The following is a 13,465-nucleotide window of genomic DNA, read 5'->3' as shown; positions in this document are numbered from 1 at the left end:
GGATGGCAGAAGGGAAGAAGCTGTTCCTCAATTGCTGAGTGTGTGCCTTTAGTCTTCTGTACCTCCTGCCTGATGGTAACAGTGAGAAATGGACCAGTACATCTGACCTCAGTGGGTGGGAAGATGTTGAAGTCAATTGTTAAGGATGGGGTTATGGAGTACTTGGTGACACAGAACAAGATAGGGCAAAGTCAGCTTGGTTTCCTTCAGGTTAAACCCTGCCAGATGAACCTGTTAAAATTATTTGAGAATATTACAAATAGGATAGGATATTACAAGTTGTATATTTGAAATTTCAGAAGGCCTTTGACAAGTTGCCACATATGAGGCTGCGTACCAAGTTAAGAGCCCATGATATTACTGAAAAATTACTAACATGATCAGTGCATTGACTGATTAGTGGGAGGCAGTGAATGGGAATATAAGGATCCTTTTGTCTGCCCGCTAGTGTTGTTCTGCATGGGTCTATGAAAAACGGCTTGTTTTTATGCTTTATATAAATGATTCAGATGATGGAATGGGTGGCTTTGTTGCCAAGTTTGCAGATTATATGATGATTAATAGAGGGGTAGGTAGTGTTGAGGAAACAGGAAGGCTGCATAAGGACATACAGATTCGGAGAATGGGCAAGAAAATGGCAAATGAAATACAATGTCATGAGCTTTGGTGGTAGAAATAAATGTGTGGACTATTTTCAAAATGGGGAGAAATACCAAAAATCTGAAATGCAAAAGAACTTGGGAGTCCTTGCACAGAACACCCTAAAGGTTAACTTGCAGGTTGAGTCAGTGGGGAGGAAGGCATTGCAATGTTAGCATTCATTTCAAGAAGTCTACAATACAAGGGCAAGGATGTGATGCTGAGGCACTGGTGAGACCTCAGCTCGAGTATTGTGAACAGTTTTGGGCTCCTCATCTACAAAGAGATGTGCTGGCGTTGGAGAGGATCCAGGGGAGATACACAAGGATGATTCTGGGAATGAAAGGGTTATCATATGAGGAACATTTGATGGCTCTGGGTCTGTACTCACTGGAACCTAGAAGGATGAAGGGGAATCTCACTGAAACCTTTCAAAAGTTGAAAGGCCGAGACAGAGTAGATGTGGAAAGGATGTTTCCCAATGTTGGGGAGTCTGGGACAAGAGCACACAGACACATGATAGAGGGGAGTCCATTCAAAATGGAGATGCAAAGAAATTTCTTTTGCCGGGGGGTGAATTTGTGGAATTTGTTTCCACATGCATCTGTGGAGGCCAGGTTACGATATATTCATGGCAGAAATTGATAGGTTCTTGGTTGGACACGGTGTCAAAAGCTACGGGAAGGAGGCTGGGGAATGGGGTTGAGGAGGGGAAACAGGATCAGCCATGATTGAATGGTATGTCTTATGACCATCATCCAGTAGCACTGACATCCACAGTGAAGAGCTGTTTTGAGAGGTTGGTGATGAAACATATTAACTCTTGCCTGAGAAGTGAATTGTATCCGCTCCAGTTTGCCTATGGGAGCAGCAGGTCCATAGCAGATTCCATCTCATTGGCTCTCCACTTAACCCTGGATCATCTAGACAGCAAAGTTGCACACATCAGGATACTCTTTATTGACTGCAGCTCAGCATTTAATACCATCATCCCCCAAAGTGAATCAATAAGCTTCAGGATCTTGGTCTCAATACCTTCTTGTGCAGTTGGATCCTCAATTTCCTCAAGTACAGACCAGTCAGTTTGGATTGGCAACAACAAGTCCTTTGTGATCCCTATCAGCACAGATGCACCACAATACTGTGTGCTTAGCCCTCTTGTCTGCTTGCTTTACAATGTGCGGCTAAGCACAGCTCCAATGCTACATTCAAGTTTGCTGATGACATCACTGTCATAGGTCGAATCAGATAATAAATCAACATATAAGAAGGAGATTGACAACCTGGCTGAGTGGCACCAGAACAACAACCTCTCACACAATGTCAGCAAGACCAAAGAGCTGATTCCTGACTTTAGGAGTAAACCAGAGGTGCAAGAGCCAGTCCTCATCAGAGGTAGAGAGGGTCAGCAACTTTAAATTCCTTGGTGTCGTTATTTTGGAGGATCTGTCCTCAGCTCAGTATGCAAGTGAAATTACAAAGAAAGCACAACAGTACCTCTACTTCCTTAGGAGTTTGCATAGATTTGTATGACATCAATAACTTTGACAAATTTCTACAGATGTTAGAGGAGAGTATATTGATGGGCTGCATCAGAGCCTAGTATGGAAACACCAATACCCTTAAACAGAAAATCCTACAAAAAGCAGCGGATACAGCCCAGTCCACCACAGGTAAGTCCTCCCCAGCATTGAGCATATCCACATGGGCATCGTCTCAATAAATCAGTTTTCATCATCAGAGACCCCCACAGCCGAGGTCCTGCTTTCTTCATGCTGCTTCCATCAGGAATAAGGTACAGAAGCCTCAGGACTCACAACACCTGGTTGAGGATCAATTATTACCTCTCAACCGTCCGGCTCTTGAACCAAAGTGGGTAACTCCATTTGTCCCACCTTTGAAATGCTCCCCACAACCTATGGGATCTCCTTCAAGGACTCTTCATCTCATGTTCTCGATATTTATCATTTATTATTGTTTATTTATTTTTATTTGCACAGTTTGCACACTGGTTGAATGCCAAAGCTGGTGCAGTCCCTCACTGACTCTTTATGTTTATTTATTTATTTGTTTAAAATTTTATTGAGATACAGCATAGAATAGGCCCTTCTGGCCCTTCAAGCCACATTGCCCAGCAACCTCCAATTTAATCCTAGCCAAATCCTGATACAATTTACAATGACTAATTAAACTGACAACTGGTCTGTCTTTGGACTGTGGGTGGAAACCAGTGGAAACCCACTTGGTCACGGGGAGAACATACAAACTCCTTATATCCAGGTTGCCTGTACTGTAAAGTGATGTGCTAACCACTAACACTAATGTGCCTATGACAGATTTATTGAGTATGCTCGCATGAAAATGAATCTCAGGTTTACATTTGGTGACATATATGTACTTTGATAATAAATTTACTTTGAACTTGTTGCAACACCACTCAACTGGATTCCCCATGTCACTCCTGTACGCTGACCCTTCATCAGCTGTGATTCATCCAGTGATATGATTGGCAAAATTGTATAAACTTGTGTGAGGAGCCATTTCAAAGATACATCTGTTTTCCAGCCTCACTGACAGGTTCTGTGACCACAAACGCCACCTCTGAACTTGAGTTTTATCAGACATTGACTTTCAACAGTAAAACAGACAGATACTCACGGCCAAGAAACCCACACAATATACTAAAGGAACTCAGCAGGCCAGGCAGCATCTATGGAAAAGAGTACAGGCAACGTTTCAGTCAAGACCCTTCAGCAGGACTGGAAAAAAAAGATGAGGAGTCAGAGTTCACAAACAATAAAATCTTCAGGTGCTGGAAATTGAATCAACACACACAAAATCCTGAAGGAACTCAGAAGGCCAGTCAGCATCTACGGAAAGCGTACAGTCAATGTTTTGGGCCAAAACCCTTCGGTAGGACTGGAGAACAAAACCTGAAGAGTAGATTTGAAAGTTGGGGGAGGGGAGGGAGAGAGAAACACCAGGTGAAAGGTGAAACCGGGAGGGGGAGGGATGAAGTAAAGAGATGCTGAAAGGCATAGAAGAAAGAAGTGAGGAATACCAGAGGGTGACAATGGGTGGGCAAGGAGATAAGGTGAGAGAGGGAAAAGGGGATGGGAATTGGTGAAGGAGAGGGGGGTGGGGGGTATTATCAGAAGTTCAAGAAATCAAGGTTCATGCCATCAGGTTGGAGGCTACCCAAATGGAATATAAGGCATAACTACTACTCCAACCTAACTACAGCCTCATCATGACATTGGAGGAGGACATGCATAGATATATTGGAATGGGAATGGGAAGTTGAATTAAAATGGGTGGACATGGGGAGATCCCGCTTTTTCTGGCTGAGGGAGCATAGGTGCTCGGTGAAACAGCCTCCCAATCTATGGGTCTCACAGAGAGTTACACCCGGAGCACCGGGCACAGTATACGATCACAACAGTATTGCCTGGAAGGACTGTTTGGGGCCCTGAATGTAGTGAGGCTGGTGGTGTAGGGGCAGGTGTAGCACTTGATCTGCTTGCAAGGATAAGTCCCAGGAGGAAGGTCAGTGGGGAGAGTCAAATGGACAAGGGAGATACATGGGGTGTAATCCCTGCGGAAAGCAGAAAGTGGGGGGGGGGGGGGAGGATGAGCTTGGTGGTGGGATCCTGCTGGAGATGTCGGAAGTTTTGGAGTTCGCTCATCACGAACGCTGGTGGGGTGGTAGGTGAGGACAAAGAAATCCCATCCCGGGTGGGAAGGTGCTCGCAAATATTTGTAGGGTCTTTAATTAGACTGACGGAGCAGAAGGCTGTAGACTTGCTGAATCACTCTCACTACAATCTGCAAAATGCAACTTCGCGTAAGAAACGCAGAAAGTGGTTTAAAAGGTGGGGGAGGGGAGATATGCAAAGTGAAAGGTGAAACCTGCAGGGGGATGGGAGGTTGATTGGTGAAATAAATACGGGCTAGAGAAAGAGGAATCTGAAGCAGAGGACGGAAGGCTATGCAAGAAAGAAAAGGGGGAGGAGCACGACAGGTAGTTGTTGGACAGGTATTGTCCCCTCCAATCCCCTACAGTTTCACTATTTTCGTTCCGCCCATTTTTGCAGAAAAGTGCAATTAGTTTTACTTTTTCCTCTGGCAACTGCCGTGACGCCGACTTTGTGGTGCTCCTCACCGAGGAAGTTCTGCTCTGAGGTCGCTTACTCCACGTTACTGCTGAGCGCTCGTTACAAGTTTCCCCACCAGGAGTGGGGAGGGGGTTCTCCGTGTGGAACCTCTCGGTTGCTAATCGGGTGAGTGGGGCTCACCTGACAAAATGGGTCCCTTTCTGATTTCCTAGCGGAGTCAGTGAGAGGGAGATCCGCTGCTGCAGGCCAGCCAACGACGCCGAAGTTGGCTCCGCCTTGTTCCCCGAAGCCAGAACGGCGAACGTGTCTGCTCAGGAGAATGGGGGGAGCGAGAGCTCGGCAGGTCAGGGAGGGGGAAGTCCTTAAGACCCTCTGATGAAGGAGCAGAATACTCAGCCATTCCATCGTGGCAGAACCCGTATCCCACTCGACCCCATACACCCGCCTCGCCGTACCCTTTGATGCCCTGACCGATCAGGAAACGTTCCTCCAAATATACTCCACGGCAGTCTGTGGCTAAGCATTCCACAGACTCTCTCGCTTAAAAAAATCCTACTTATATCCGTTATGAAAGCTCGCCCCTCAGTTTTGAGGCTGTGTCGTTCTGGACACGCCCATCACAAGGAACATCCTCCCCACATCCACCTTATCCAGTCATTTCCGCATTTGGTAGGTTTCAATGGGACCCTCCCACCCCGTATTCTTCTAAATTCCAGAGAATACAGGCTTAGGAATCATCCTCGTGAACATAGAAACATAGAGAACCTATAGCACAATACAGGCCCTTCAGCCCACAATGCTGTGCCGAACATGTCCTTACCTTAGAAATTACCAAGGCTTGCCTATAGTCCTCTTTTTCTAATCACAATGTGCCTATCCAGGGGATCTCTCAAAAGACACTATCATATCTGCCTCCACCACCATCGCGGGCAGCCCATTGCACGCACCACTGTCTGCCTAAAAAAAACTTACCCTTGACATTTTCTCTGTACCTACTTCCAAGCACCTAAAAACTATGCCCTCTTGAGCTAGCCATTTCAGCCCTGGGAAAAAGCCTCTGACTATCCACACGATCAATGACTGTCATCACCTTGTACACCTCTATCAGGTCATCACTCGTCCTCCGTCGCTCCAAGGAGGATGAGAGTTCACTCAACCTATTCTCATAAGGCATGCTCCCCAATCCAGGCAACATCCTTGTAAATCTCCTCCGCACCCTTTCTATGGCTTCCACATCCTTCCTGTAGTGAGGCGACCAGAACTGAGCACAGTACTCCAAGTGGGGTCTGACCGGGGTCGTAGATAGCTGCAGCATTACCTCCCGGCTCTTAAACTCAAACCCACAATTCAGGAAGGCCAATGTACCATATGCCTTCTTAACACAGAGTCAACCTGCGCAGAAGCTTTGTGTGTTCTATAGACTTGAACCCCAAGATCCCTCTGATCCTCCATATTGCAAAGAGTCTTGCCATTAATGCAACATTCTGCCATCATATATATACCTCCTCTGGACTCGCCAATGACAACCCATTCTTGCTGAGATATGGGGACCAAAACTTTTGACAATACTCCAAGTACAGACTGACTATTGTCTTCCAAAGCTTCAGCATTATCTCCTTGTTTTTATATTCTATTTCCCTTGAAATGAATAACAACATTGCATTTGCCTTTTTTACCACAGACTCAACCTGTAAAAAAACCTTTGAGAGTCTTGCACAAGGACTCTTAAGTCCCTTTGTACCTCTGATGTTTGAATTTTCTCCCCATTTAGATAATAGTCTGTACTTTTGTTCCTTTTATCAAAATGCATTATCATAGATTTCTCAACATTGTATTCCATCCACCACTTTTTCCCCATTCTTCCAATTTGTCTAAGTCCTTCTGCAGTCGCATTGCTTTCTCATCACTACCAACCCCTCCACCTATCACCTGCGAGCCATCAATTCCATTATCTAAATCATTAACAATGTGAAAAGTAGTGGTCCCAATACTGACCCCTGAGGAATACCACTAGTCACTGGCAGCTAACCAGAAAAGGTCCCCTTTCTTCCCATCCGCTGCCTCCTGACAGTCAGCCATTCCTCTATCGATGTCAGTATCTTTCCTGCAGGGCCATGGGGTTTTATCTTCTTAAGCAGCCTCATATGTGGCACCTTATTTCAGGTATTCTTTCAGGTAGCACCATGATCCTGAAAAACATTGTCTCGTTTTTACTGTGTACTGTACCAGCAGTAATGGTCAAAATGACAATAAAAAGTGACTTGTCTTGACTAGAATTATCAAATGTTTATGAAAATTCCAGAAAGTTGCTCTCCTTTGTCCACCCTACTTGTTACTTCCTTAAAGAACTCTAACAGATTTGTCAGCAAAGATTTCCTTTTACAGAAACCATGCTGACTTTATTTTATCATTAGTTTCCAAGCAGCCTGAAACCTCATTCTTAATAATAAACTCAGATACTTACCCAGCAACCAATGTTAAACTAACAGGCCTATAATTTCCTTTCTTTTGCATTCCTCCCTCCTGAAAGAGTGGAGTGACATTTGCAATTTTTTGTTCCTCTGCAATCATGCAGAATGAAGTGATTTTTGAAAGATCGTATCTGCTTTCTCTTCAGCAACCTCTCTCAGAGGTCTGGAATGTAGGCCATCTGGTCCGGGTGATTTATCCACATTAAGATCTTTGTGTTTGCTGAGCATTTTTTCCTTTGTAATAGCAATGGCACTCACACCTGCTCACTGACACTTATGGACATCTGGCACACTGTTAGTGTCTTGCACAGTGAAGATTGATGCAAAAAACTCATTAAGTTTCACCATTCCTTTGTCTCTCATTACTACCTCATCAACAACATTGTCCACAGGAATGGTACCAGAGGATTGGAGGGAGGCGAATGTTGTCCACTTGTTAAAAAAAGGTAGTAAGGATACTCTGGGTAATTATAGACCAGCGAGCCTTACATCTGTGGTGGGAAAGCTGTTGGAAAAGATTCTTAGAGATAGGATCTATGGGCATTTAGAGAATCATGATCTGATCAGGGACAGTCAGCATGGATTTGTGAAGGGCAGATCATGCCTAACAATCCTGATCGAGTTCTTTGAGGAGGTGACCAGGCATATAGATGAGGGTAGTGCACTGGATATGATCTACATGGATTTTAGTAAGGCATTTGACAAGGTTCCACATGGTAGGCTTATTCAGAAAGTCAGAAGGCATGGGATCCAGGGAAGTTTGGCCAGGTGGATTCAGAATCGGCTTGCCTGCAGAAGGCAGAGGGTCGTGGTGGAGGGTGTACATTCAGATTGGAGGGTTGTGGCTAGTGGTGTCCCACGAGGATCTGTTCTGGGATGTCTACTTTTCGTGATTTTTATTAACGACCTGGATGTGGGGTTAGAAGGTTGGGTTGGCAAGTTTGCAGACGACACAAAGGTTGGTGGTGTTGTAGATAGTGTAGAGGATTGTTGAAGATTGCAGAGAGACATTGATAGGATGCAGAAGTGGGCTGAGGAGTAGCAGATGGAGTTCAACCCGTAGAAGTGTGAGGTGGTACACTTTGGAAGGACAAACTCCAAGGTAGAGTACAAAGTAAATCGTAGGATACTTGGTAGTGTGAAGGAGCAGAGTGATCTGGGGGTACATGTCCACAGATCCCTGAAATTTGCCTCACAGGTAGATAGGGAAGTTAAGAAAGTTTATGGGGTGTTAGCTTTCATAAGTCGAGGGATAAAGTTCAAGAGTTGCGATGTAATGATACAGCTCTATAAAACTCTAGTTAGGCCACACTTGGAGTACTGTGTTCAGTTCCGGTTGCCTCAGTACAGGAAGGATGTGGAAGCATTAGAAAGGGTACCAAGGAAATTTACAAGGATGCTTCCTGGTTTAGAGAGTATGGATTATGATTTGAGATTAAGGGAGCTAGGGCTTTGTTCTTTGGAGAGAAGGAGGATGAGAGGAGACATGATAGAGTTGTACAAGATATTAAGAGGAATAGATAGAGTGGACAGCCAGTGCCTCTTCCCCAGGGCACCACTGCTCAGTATAAGAGGAGGGAAGTTCAAAGGGGATATTAGAGGAAGGTTTTTCACTCAGAGAGTGGTTGGTGTGTGGAATGCACTGCCTGAGTCAGTGGTGGAGGCAGATACACTAGTGAAATTTAAGAGACTACTAGACAGGTATATGGAGGAATTTAAGGTGGGTGGTTATATGGGAGGCAGGGTTTGAGGGTCGGCACAACATTGTGGGCTGAACGGCCTGTAATGCGCTGTACTGTTCTATGTTCTATGTTCAACATTTCCCAGTGGTCCAATATTAACTCTCAGCTTCCTTTACCTGTTTATGGAACTGGAAAAAAAAATTTTGTATCATATAACCATATAACAATTACAGCATGGAAGCATGCCATCTCGGCCCTTCTAGTCCGTGCCGACACTTACACTCACCTAGTCCCAGTGGCCTGCACTCTGCCCATAACCCTCCATTCCTTTCCTGTCCGTATACCTGTCCAATTTTACTTTAAATGACAATACCGAACCTGCCTCTACCACTTCAACTGGAAGCTCATTCCACACAGCTACCACTCTCTAACTAAAGAAATTCCCCCTCGTGCTACCCTTAAACTTTTGCCCCGTAACTCTCAAATCATGTCCTCTTGTTTGAATCTCCCCTACTCTCAATGGAAAAGGCCTGTCCACGTCAACTCGATCTATCCCCCTCATTATTTTAAATACCTCTATCAAGTCCCCCCTCAACCTTCTATGTTCCAAAGAATAAAGACCTAACTTGTTCAGCTTTTCCCTGTAACTAAGGTGCTGAAACCCAGGTAACATTCTAGTAAATCTTCTCTGTACTCTCTCTATTTTGTTGATATCTTTCCTATAATTCGGTGACCAGAACTGTACACAATACTCCAAATTTAGCCTCACCAATGCCTTGTACAATTTTAACATTACGTCCCAACTCCTGTACTCAATGCTCTGATTTATAAAGGCCAGCATACCAAGAGCTTTCTTCACCACCCTATCCACATGAGATTCCAGCTTCAGGGGACTATACACCATTATTCCTAGATCACTTTGTTCTTCTGCATTCTTCAGTGCCCTACCATTTACCATGTATTTCCTATTTGGATTATTCCTACCAAAATGTAGCACCTCAAACTTGTCAGCATTAAACCCCATCTGCCATCGTTCAGCCCACTCTTCTAACTGGCCTAAATCTCTCTGCAAGCTTTGAAATACTACTTCATTATCCACAACGCTACCTCCCTTAGTATCATCTGCATACTTACTAATCCAATTTACCACCCCATCATCCAGATCATTAATGCATATAACAAACAACATTGGACCCAATACAGATCCCTGAGGCACACCACTAGTCACTGGCCTCCAACCTGACTAACACTTATCCACCACTACTCTCTGGCTTCTCCCATCTAGCCACTGTCGAATCTATTTTACTACTTCAATATTAATACCTAACGATTGACCCTTCCTAACTAACCTTCCGTGTGGAACCTTGTCAAAGGCCTTACTGAAGTCCATATAGGCAACATCCACTGCTTTATCCTCGTCAACTTTCCTCATAACCTCTTCAAAGAATGCAATAAAATTTGTCAAATATGACCTTCCACATACAAATCCATGCTGACTATTCCTAATCAGACCCTGTCTATCCAGATAATTATATATACCATCTCTAAGAATACTTTCCATTAATTTACTCACCACTGACATCAAACTGACAGGACTATATTTGCTAGGTTTACTCTTAGAACCTGTTTTAAACAATGGAAGCACATGAGCAATACACCAATCCTCCGGCACCATCCCCATTTCTAATGACATTTGGAATATTTCTGAGAGAGCCCCTGCTATTTCTACACCAACTTCCCTCGAGGTCCTAGGGAATATCCTATCAGGACCCGGAGATTTATCCACTTTTATTTTCCTTAAATTTGCCAGTACTTCCTCCTTTTTAATCGTCATAGTTTCCCTTACCTTACAGAATTCAATACCTTCTCTTTAGTGAATATCAAAGAAAAGAAATTGTTCAAAATCTCTCCCATCTCTTTCAGCTCCACACATAGCTGTCCACTCTGATTCTCTAAGGGATCAATTTTATTCCTCACTAACCTTTTGCTATTAATATAACTGTAAAAAAAAAACATAGAAACATAGAAAATAGGTGCAGGAGTAGGCCATTCGGCCCCTTGAGCCTGCAGCACCATTCAGTATGATCATGGCTGATCATCCAACACAGAAACCTGTACCTGCTTTCTCTCCATACCCCCTGATCCCTTTAGCCACAAGGGCCATATCTAACTGTAGAAACCCTTCGGATTTATTTTCACCTTACTTGGCAAAGCAACCTCATATCTTCTTTTAGCTTTTCTAATTTCTTTCTTAATATTCTTTTTACATTCTTTATATTCCTTGAGCACCTCATTTACTCCATGCTGCCTATATTTATCCTGCTTTATGTTATTGGTTAATCTGCCCTCATATTTCATCTCTTCCCTTCTTATGGCTTTTTAGTTGCCTTTTGTTGGATTTTAAAAACTTCCCACTCACGTTTGCCCTTTCCTTGGCTTTTATGCAGTCCTTAACTTCCCTTGTCCTTTATGCAGACCTTAACTTTCCTTGTCAGCCACAATTGACTACTTCTGCCATTTCAGAACTACTTCTTCTGTGAGACATATCTATTCTGTGCCTTGTAAACTACTCTCAGAAACATCAGCCATGCTGTGCTGCATCCATGCCAGTATTCCCCTCCAATCCACCTGTTTTAAATAGGCAAACCCCTCCCTCATGCCTCTGTAATTCCCTTTATTCAATTGCAATACTGATGCATCTGACTTGTGCTTCTCCTTCTCAAATTGCAGTATGAATTCAATCCTATTAAGATCTCTGCCTCCGAAGGATTCCTTTGCCTTAAGCTCCATAATAAAATCTGGATTATTACATAACACCCAATCTAAGATAAACTTTCCCCTTGTAGACTCAAGCACAAATTGCTCTAACAAGCCATCTTGGAGGCATTCAACAAATTCCCTCTCTTGCAAGCCATCACCAACCTGATTTTTCCAATCCCCTTGCATATTGAAGTTCCCCATTACAATTGTGACATTACCCTTATTATATGTCCTTTCCAACTCAGTTTGCAATCTCCTTTGAAGACTGGATGGATCCTGGGGTTTGTATACCTACAGCAGTGGCTTTCAAAATTCAAAGTACATTTATTATCAAAGTACATATACAACACTGAGATTCATTTTCTAGTGTCTATATTCAATAAAACCATAGAATAATAATCATAACTGGTTGAACACACCGATTGGGTATTGAGTCAGTGTGCAAAATACAAAAAACTGTGTAAACATAAAAAGAAAGACAGGATGTTTGATGGCTCTTGGTCTGTTCTTGCTGGAATTAAGAAGGATGATGGGGGATGTCATTGAAACATTTGAAAGGCCAAGACACAGTAGATGTGGAAAGGATGATACTCACGGTGGGGGAGTCGAGGACAAGAGGGTTCAGCCTCAGCCTGCTATGTTTTATGGTCTTACAATAAATAAGCAATAAATATCAAAAACATGAGTTATCTGAGCGATTTTGTGGTGACACAGCTGTTTTTTTTTATATAAACTCCATGACAACCATGTCGTATTCATTCATATCCACAAATGAGTCCTTGAACATGGCCCAGTCTGCTGACTCGAAGCAATCCTGTAGCAGCTCCTCTGTCTCAAGCGACCACCCCCTTGTGATTTCTGAAGCCTTGCTCTTCAGCCTCTTCTGTGACGGCTTTCAGACTGTGACGGGCACTAACTGGCTGGAAGGAGGAAGGAGAAAAACTTTCTGTTCCCCGCGCTGAAACTCATTGGCAGGGCTGTGGGGGATTCCCAGTTCTGGGTATTGGGGCAAACTGCACAGTTCATTGGAGAGATCCCACTCCTCCCTCCGCTTTCACTCTTGTTATTTGTGTGTTTCTGGGGCTGTCTTGTTGCATATTTCATATTTCCATCACTTCTTGATTCAGTCGGAGTTTGGGAAAGGGGTCTTGTTGGAAGTCATTAAAATCTCATACAGAAGATTGATGGTTAGAGATGAACTGGATATTGTGTGCTGAGAAGAGGAGGACGGCATGGAGCATGTACACCAACAGACTGTTTGAGATGATTGTCTTAATGTCCTGTTTTTCTGACTAAAGTATGATTTGAATTTTTTGAACACTAAAGTGTGATTTGAATTTTATTTGTTATGAGGGGAGGCCATTTGGGCCAGAGAGTCTGTGTGGAGAAAACAGTAGTGACTTTTATTCAATTTCCCTGTTATTTTCCCCTGAAACTTATTATTACTCAGTGCCAAATGAAGAAGGGGAACTTAGAGCAGTCAATTAACCTATCAACCAACCCAACTCTGGGATGTGGGAGGACACTGGAGCTCCCAGGGGAGACCCATCAGTCTCAGACTGTGCAACTCCCAACAGACAGTCCCAGACAGGTCAGGATGGAGCCAGTGTCATTGATTGAAGTGAAGAAGCAGCACCATTACTCTTTATAATCTAAAAGTTGTCTCCCAGGACTCTCAGTCCTGTTAGTCACAGTCAATCTGTGGGAAGCTGTTCCAGACCTTTTGCATGAACAAAAATTGCAAACAGCAGACATTGTTTGTCCACAGGCAATTCCACACATGGAGTGCCTTTGGAGA

At 43.7% G+C, this 13,465-nt stretch overlaps 1 protein-coding gene across 1 annotated transcript in view; it reads left to right on the top strand.

Moving 5' to 3' along the window:
* Positions 1 to 4,604: 4,604 nt before the first annotated feature.
* Positions 4,605 to 13,465, top strand: part of LOC132394659 (butyrophilin subfamily 1 member A1-like) — an 86,840-nt gene continuing 77,979 nt past the window's right edge. Inside the window, exon 1 of the mRNA XM_059971022.1 lies at positions 4,605 to 4,675. The gene's annotated coding sequence lies outside the window, so the exon portion shown is untranslated. The remainder of the gene's footprint in view (positions 4,676 to 13,465) is intronic.

Source organism: Hypanus sabinus, chromosome 5 (genome assembly GCF_030144855.1).
Source record: "Hypanus sabinus isolate sHypSab1 chromosome 5, sHypSab1.hap1, whole genome shotgun sequence".
In the NCBI taxonomy this organism is placed as follows: Eukaryota; Metazoa; Chordata; class Chondrichthyes; order Myliobatiformes; family Dasyatidae; genus Hypanus; species Hypanus sabinus.
The sequence above is the reverse complement of the archived record's forward strand: the minus strand, read 5'-3'. Positions and strand labels throughout refer to the sequence as shown.